The sequence below is a fragment of the Bombina bombina genome, chromosome 2 (genome assembly GCF_027579735.1).
Source record: "Bombina bombina isolate aBomBom1 chromosome 2, aBomBom1.pri, whole genome shotgun sequence".
Lineage (NCBI taxonomy): Eukaryota > Metazoa > Chordata > Amphibia > Anura > Bombinatoridae > Bombina > Bombina bombina.
The window spans coordinates 1,063,428,043-1,063,436,974 of NC_069500.1; positions in this window are offsets into that span (position 1 = coordinate 1,063,428,043).

Consider the following 8,932-nt stretch of genomic DNA (forward strand, 5'->3'; position numbering starts at 1 on the left):
AGTTTTGGCTTTTTTTTTTCTCCACTTGCTTGTGTCATATCAATACAAACAAAAGAAATAAACATGAAAATGCCTAAACATTTGTAATTGCACAATTTTCTGGGCGAAGTGGTGCATTATCTGACAAAAATGCAGGCGTGCCATGATTTTTGATCATATATGTATGTATGTATGTATGTATGTATGTATGTATGTATGAACACACATACATACATATATACACACACACACACACACACACACACACACATATATACGAGAGAAGAAAAAAAAACTTTATCCCAAACCAGGCATAGTAAACCTGATGCTTGTATTGTGCCTTTTTAAAGGTAATGGTACAGACCCTTTATATAAAATAGCAAATTACTTATGAAAGAGCGATATAGGAGGATAACCATTTCCTCCTGTAAATAAAGGGAATTCAGCACTCTTAATATATCAAAACAATCTTATTTATAATCAAATATGATTCAAAGAAAATCTGTGTAAAACACATAATAAAAGAAACAAAACAAATTAGACCTATACTGCACATACCCGAGTACAATGTAACCACTCAGCTAAAACTAGCTGCTATCCTAGGTGACAGACTAAACAGACATTCATAAGTGATAAACAAAAAAGCGTACAAATATACTGCTTTAGCACATAAATTGATACAGAGCTAAAATGCTGCACATTGCACAGGTTGTAGATATCAATAGGATTCAAAGTCCAGGATAATCCTCCCGGTATGTGACCGCAGCATTCGCAGCACTCTAGGTCAGTCCGGACTGGAAAGTTAATCCTTGATGTATAGGTGCAATGTTAGTGCCAATATGCAATTCGCTTATGTGATCCTGTGTGGAGAGGCTTACCTTCCCCTCCTGGGACTCCCTTTCATGAGAGCTTGTGTACAAACGAGTGGCATAGTTGCGTCTTGTAACCCCTCCTGCTCCTCTGACGTCACTGTGTTTACTCAAACGATACAGATATGATGATTATAAGCCTTTCAAAAATATCGCTGATACATGGGACATCTAGCTTCTGGGAGAGAGCGGCCGTCTCCTTACCCCCAGAATGCTTTCCCCAGATCTTTTCAACACAATATCCAGCAAACAAAGTGACCGGCTATATTAGAGCCTCTGCTCCCGTTGCCAAATAGGATCAACTTGAAAAAAGGTGCTCTGTACCTCACACTTATGGATGTAAAAGTCAGTATAGGAATAAGAATAAAATGTCCAGACTAGAGTCTCTTGGTAAAGCATAAAGAAAAGGCCTTTGCCGACAACATATGTGTTTCACCCCACAGGCAATCTCATGCTGGGGCTTCGTCAGGGCTATAATCTCCTTAACTCAAAACAGCCTTTTTAAACCTGATGTGGCCCAACCTAGTTTCTGCAAGCTACCTGTTAGCTCTTAAAAGGACATTTTCCCTTTGCTCAATTACTTAGCTTTACATTAGTCATACTCCTTACATAAAAAGAAATAGGGATGATCTTCTCTATCAAAGTAAACAAAAAGATAACACCAGACAAATAAGATTAATTGCAACATATAAAAACCAATAGAAAAACCTCAGATATACACTTGAAAAAAAATCTCATATTCTGCATCTGGATCATAAGGTGAAAGAGGTGGTGGGAGATTATCCACTGCTTTTAGCAAAAAGAGCTCCCAACTTGAAAAATAAATTGCTAAGAGATAAGTTTGAGAAAAGCCACTCTGCAGCAGGATGAATAGGAGCATAAAAGGAAGCTTCCCATGCGGGAAATGTGTTTATTGTCCCTATATGGAAATGGGTCATAGATTCTTGGGCAATTGCAATAAAGAATTTGATATTTTTTTCTTCAACTGTGATTCAGTGGGGGTAGTATATTTATTGCACTGTGGTTGCCCCCGGTTTTACGTAGGAAAAACTAAACGCATCGTCAAAGATAGGATCCAGGAACACAGAGATGACATATTATGAGAGAGATACAAATGTTGCTAGACACTTTAAGAAATATCATGTAGGTGAACCAAGCTCTCTTAGATGTATGGATATCGATAAGGGGGATTCTAACAATAGGGGTGGGGATGTGGACAAACTACTTCTTCAAAAAGAGACCAAGTGTATCTCTGTGTTAAAAACAAGATTTCCTCTAGGCCTCAATAATAAATTGGATTATGCATGTTTTCTCTAATAAAATATGAATAGTTGACAGTGACTTCAAAGTATGTCTGAGCCTTTGATACATATAAGAAGACTTGATCAATGTAAAATAGGAGATACTATCTAATGAAATTGCTTTTGGTGTCTGAGGAGGTGTAAACACTTTGTTATGAAAGAGACAATTCTCTTTGTGAATAGATGTATGCATTTTTTTATGTAGGGAGTATGTCTAATGTTAAGCTAAGTTATTGAGCAAAGGAAAAATGTCCCTTTAAGAGCTAACAGGTAGCTTGCAGAAAGTAGGTTGGGCCACATCAAGTTTAAAAAGGCTGTTTGAGTTAAGGAAATTACAGCTCTGACGAAGCCCCAGCATGAGATTGCCTTTGGGGTGAAACACATATGTTGTTGGCAAAGGCCTTTTCTTTATACTTTACCAAGAGACTCTAGTCTGGACATTTTATTCTTATACCTATACTGACTTTTATATCCGTAAGTGTAAGGTACAGAGCACCTTTTTTCAAGTTGATCCTGTTTGGCTCCGGTCACTTTGTTTGCTGGATATTGTGTTGAAAAGATCTGAGGAAAGCATTTTGGGGGTAAGGAGACGGACGCTCTCTCCCAGAAGCTAGATGTCCCATGTATCAGCGATATTCTTGAAAGGCTTATAATCATCATACCTGTATCGTTGGAGTAAACACAGTGACGTCAGAGGAGCAGGAGGGCTTATAAGATGCAACTATGCCACTCATTTGCACACGAGCTCTCATGAAAGGGAGTCCCAGGAGGGGAATGTAAGCCGCTCCACACAAGATCACATAAACAAATTGCCTATTGGCACTAACATTGCACCTTTACATCAAGGATTAACTTTCCAGTCCAGACTGACCTAGAGTGCTGCGAATGCTGCGGTCACATACCGGGAGGATTATCCTTGACTTTGAATCTTATTGATATCTACAGCCTGTGCAATGTACAGCATTTTAGCTCTGTATCAATTTATGTGCTAAAGCAGTATATTTGTACGCTTTTTTGTTTATCACTTATGAATGTTTGTTTAGTCTGTCACCTAGGATAACAGCTAGTTTTAGCTAAATGGTTACATTGTACTCAGGTATGTGCAGTATGGGTCTAATTTGTTTTGTTTCTTTTATTGTGTGTGTCACACAGATATTCTTTGAATCATATTTGATTATAAAGAAAATAAGATTGTTTTGATATAATAAGAGAGTGCTGAATTCCCTTTCTTTACAGGAGGAAATAGTTATCCTCCTATATCTCTCTTTCATACACACATACACACACACATATACATACATACATACACACACACACGCACACACACACACACAGTATCTCACAAAAGTACACCCCTCACATTTTTGTAAATACATTATTTTATCTTTTCATGTGACACTGAAGAAAAGTAAATTTATGCTTACCTGATAAATTAATTTCTTCTATGGTACGACGAGTCCACGGATTCATCCTTTACTTGTGGGATATTATCCTCCTGCTAACAGGAAGTGGCAAAGTGCACCACAGCAGAGCTGCCTATATAGCTCCTCCCTTAGCTCCACCCCCCAGTCATTCGACCGAAGGTACAGGAAGAAAAAGGAGAAACTAAAAAGGTGCAGAGGTGACTGAAGTTTAAAATCAAAAAATATAATCAGTCTTAAAATGACAGGGCGGGCCGTGGACTCGTCGTACCATAGAAGAAATTAATTTATCAGGTAAGCATGAATTTACTTTTCTTCTATAAGGTACGACGAGTCCACGGATTCATCCTTTACTTGTGGGATACAATACCAAAGCTACAGGACACGGATGAACGGGAGGGACAAGACAGATGGCTAAACAGAAGGTACCACTGCTTGAAGAACTTTTCTCCCAAAAATAGCCTCCGAAGAAGCAAAAGTATCAAATTTGTAAAATTTGGAAAAGGTATGAAACGAAGACCAAGTCGCAGCCTTACAAATCTGTTCAACAGAAGCATCATTTTTAAAAGCCCATGTGGAAGCCACCGCTCTAGTAGAGTGAGCTGTAATTCTTTCAGGAGGCTGCTGTCCAGCAGTCTCGTATGCCAAACGGATGATTCTTTTCAGCCAAAAGGCAAGAGAGGTAGCCGTAGCTTTTTGACTTCTACGTTTTCCAGAATAGACAACAAACAGAGAAGATGTTTGACGGAAATCTTTGGTCGCTTGCAAGTAAAACTTCAAAGCACGAACCACGTCCAAGTTGTGCAACAGACGCTCCTTCTTAGATGAAGGATTAGGACACAGAGAAGGAACAAGAATCTCCTGATTAATATTCTTATTAGTAACAACTTTAGGAAGGAATCCAGGTTTGGTACGCAAAACCACCTTATCAGCATGGAAAACAAGATAAGGCGAGTCGCATGGCAATGCAGATAGTTCAGAAACTCTTCGAGCCGAAGAGATAGCAACTAAAAACAGAACTTTCCAAGATAGAAGCTTAATATCTATGGAATGCATAGGTTCAAACGGAACCCCTTGAAGAACTTTAAGAACTAAATTCAAACTCCATGGCGGAGCAACAGGTTTAAACACACGCTTGATTCTAACTAAAGCCTGAGAGAACGACTGAACGTCTGGAACATCTGCCAGACGCTTGTGCAGTAAAATTGATAAAGCAGATATCTGTCCCTTTAAGGAACTAGCTGACAGCCCCTTCTCCAATCCTTCTTGGAGAAAAGACAAAATCCTAGGAATCTTGATCTTACTCCATGAGTAGCCTTTGGATTTGCACCAATAAAGATATTTACGCTATATCTTATGATAGATTTTCCTAGTGACAGGCTTTCGAGCCTGAATCAAGGTATCTATGACCGACTCAGATTCCCAGCTTGGATAAAAACAACCGTTCAATCTCCAGGCAGTCAGCCGCAGAGAAACTAGATTTGGATGCTGGAACGGACCTTGAATCAGAAGGTCCTGTCTCAGTGGCAGAGTCCATGGTGCAAGAGATGACATCTACACCAGGTCTGCGTACCAAGTCCTGCGTGGCCACGCAGGTGCTATCAAAATCACTGAAGCTCTCTCCTGTTTGATTCTGGCAATTAAACATGGAAGGAGAGGAAATGGTGGAAACACATAAGCCAGGTTGAACGACCAGGGTACTGCTAGAGCATCTATCAGTACTGCTTGAGGATCTCTTGATCTGGACCCCTAACAAGGAAGTTTGGCGTTCTGATGAGACGCCATCAGATCCAATTCCGGTGTGCCCCATTGATGAATCAATTGTGCAAACACCTCCGGATGGAGTTCCCACTCCCCCGGATGAAAAGTCTGACGACTTAGAAAATCCGCCTCCCAGTTCTCCACTCCTGGGATATAGATTGCTGATAGATGGCAAGAGTGAGTCTCTGCCCATCTAATTATTTTGGTAACCTCTATCATCGCTAGAGAACTCTGTTCCCCCCTGATGATTGATATATGCTACAGTCGTGATATTGTCCGACTGGAATCTTATGAATCTGGCCGAAGCCAGCTGAGGCCACGCCTGAAGCGCATTGAATATCGCTCTCAGTTCTAGAATATTGATCGGGAGGAGAGCCTCCTCCTGAGTCCACACACCCTGAGCTTTCAGGGAATTCCAGACTGCACCCCAGCCCAATAGGCTGGCGTCCGTCGTCACTATGACCCATGCTGGCCTGCGGAAACACATTACCTGGGACAGATGATCCTGTGACAACCACCAAAGAAGAGAGTCTCTGGTCTCTTGATCCAGATTTATCTGAGGAGATAAATCCGCATAATCCCCATACCACTGTTTGAGCATGCATAGTTGCAGTGGTCTGAGATGCAAGCGAGCAAACGGAACTATGTCCATTGCCGCTACCATTAGTCCGATTACCTCCATACACTGAGCCACTGACGGCCGAGGAATGGAATGAAGAGCTCGGCAGGTGGTTAAAATCTTTGATTTCCTGACCTCCGTCAGAAAATTTTTCATGTCCAGGAATGGAACTCTTGAGAGAAGGATAAGTGAACTCTTTTTTACGTTCACCTTCCACCCGTGAGATCTTAGAAAAGCCAACACGATGTCCGTGTGAGATTTGGCTAGTTGACGCCTGAATTAAGATATCATCCAGATAAGGCGCCACTGCTATGCCCCGCGGCCTTAGAACCGCCAAAAGGGACCCTAGCACTTTTGTGAAAATTCTGGGAGCTGTGGCCAACCCGAAGGGAAGAGCCACAAACTGGAAATGCTTGTCCAGGAAGGCGAACCTGAGGAACTGGTGATGATCTTTGTGGATAGGGATGTGTAGATACGCATCCTTTAAGTCCACGGTGGTCATATATTGACCCTCCTGGATCATTGGTAAAATAGTCAGAATGGTCTCCATCTTGAAGGATGGGACTCTGAGGAATTTGTTTAGGATCTTGAGATCTAAAATTGGTCTGAAGGTTCCCTCTTTTCTTGGGAACCACAAACAGATTGGAGTAAAACCCCTGCCCCTGTTCTGTTTTCGGAACTGGGCAGATCACTCCCATGGTATATAGGTCTTCTACACAGCGTAAGAATGCCTCTCTTTTTGTCTGGTTTACAGACAATTGAGAAAGATGGAATCTCCCCCTTGGAGGAGAATCTTTGAAATATAGAAGATACCCCTGGGTTACGATTTCTAACGCCCAGGAGTACTGAACGTATCTTGCCCAAGCCTGAGCAAAGAGAGAAAGTCTGCCCCCTACTAGATCCGGTCCCGGATCGGGGGCTACCCCTTCATGCTCTCTTGGTGGCAGCAACAGGCTTCTTGGCCTGTTTACCTTTGTTCCAAGTCTGGTTAGGTCTCCAGACCGACTTGGATGGAGCAAAATTCCCCTCTTGTTTTGCAGCAGGGGAAGAGGTAGAGGGACCACCTTTGAAGTTTCGAAAGGAACGAAAATGATTTTGTTTGGTCCTCATCTTATTTGTCTTATCCTGAGGAAGGGCATGGCCTTTTCCTCCAGTGATGTCTGACATTATCTCTTTCAGTTCAGGCCCGAATAGGGTCTTACCTTTGAAAGGGATGGCTAAAAGCTTAGATTTTGATGACACATCAGCAGACCAGGACTTAAGCCATAACGCTCTACGCGATAAAATGGCAAAACCTGAATTGTTTGCCGCTAATTTAGCCAGTTGAAAAGCGGCATCTAATGAAAGAATTAGCTAGCTTGAGAGCCCTAATTCTATCCAGAATATCATCCAATGGGGTCTCAACCTGAAGAGCCTCCTCCAGAGCCTCGAGCCAAAAAGCAGCTGCAGTAGTTACAGGAACAATGCACGCTATAGGTTGCAGAAGAAAACGGAGACCCTCTAATTTTTTATCCATAGGATCTTTGAAAGCACAACTGTCCTCAATAGGTATAGTTGTACGCTTAGCCAGGGTAGAAATAGCTCCCTCCACCTTAGGGACCGTCTGCCACGAGTCCCGCATGGTGTCTGATATGGGAAACATTTTCTTAAAAGTAGGAGGGGGAGAGAACGGAATACCTGGTCTATCCCACTCCTTAGTAACAATGTCCGAAATCCTCTTAGGGACCGGAAAAACAGTGTAGGCAGGAACCTCTAGATATCTGTCCATTTTACACAATTTCTCTGGAACTAAAATAGGGTCACAATCATCCAGAGTCGCTAAAACCTCCCTGAGCAATAAGCGGAGGTGTTCTAGTTTAAATTTAAAAGCCGTCATATCCGAGTCTGTCTGAGGGAACATCTTTCCTGACTCAGAAATCTATCCCTCAGACAGCAAATCCCTCACCCCCAACTCAGAACATTGTGAGGGTACATCGGATATGGATAATAAAGCGTCAGAGGGCTCAGCATTTACTCTCACACCAGACCTACTGCGCTTCCCCTGCAACCCAGGCAGCTTAGAAAAAACCTCTGTGAGGGTAGTATTCATAACTGCGGCCATATCTTGCAGGGTGAAAGAATTAGACGCACTAGAAGTACTTGGCGTCGCTTGTGCGGGCGTTAACGGTTGTGACACTTGGGGAGAATAAGATGGCATAACCTGATTCCCTTCTGACTGAGAATCATCCTGCGACATACTTTTATTAGCTAAAATATGTTCTTTGCAATTTATTGCCCTTTCAGTGCATGAGGGACACATTTTAAGTGGGGGTTCCACAATGGCGTCTAAACACATTGAACATTGGCTTTCCTCAATGTCAGACATGTTGAACAGGCTAGTAATGACCACAAACAAGCTTGAAAACACTTTATTTAGTGAAAAAAATAATCTGAATAAACGGTACTGCGCCTTTAAGAGAAAAAAAGCATACATGTTCTGCAAAACTGCTTTAAAATACACCAATCCTTTCAATTTTTTGATATGATATACAAATAATGCAGCTGAGATTGCCCCACAAAGAAAGGAACAGTTAACCCTTTACTGTGCATAACCGGATCGTTAATAAGGCCTAAATCCGGACAAAAACACCCCCAGCACCTCGCCACAGCCTTGCTGTGGTGCCTACCTGCCCTCAGGGGTTGGAAAAATTGAGTAAAAGCTTCGATTTGGCCCAACACTTCCACAAGGGCCCACCGGAGTTGGAGCTTGCTGCTTGCTCTGCAATAACAACTGAGGCGCGAAAATAGGCCCCGCCCATCTCACTCGATGTTTTTACAGCCTAAAGGAACCGCACCAGAGCGGTTCCAAACTAGCCATGTGGGTTCTGAAACCCAAACCAGAAGCCAAGTGTACCCTCAATAAAGTCACCCAAAAAAAAAAAACGTTATTGAAATAATCTCTCAGGTCCCAAAAACGTTATCAGCACTCCCAGTTCACAAAAC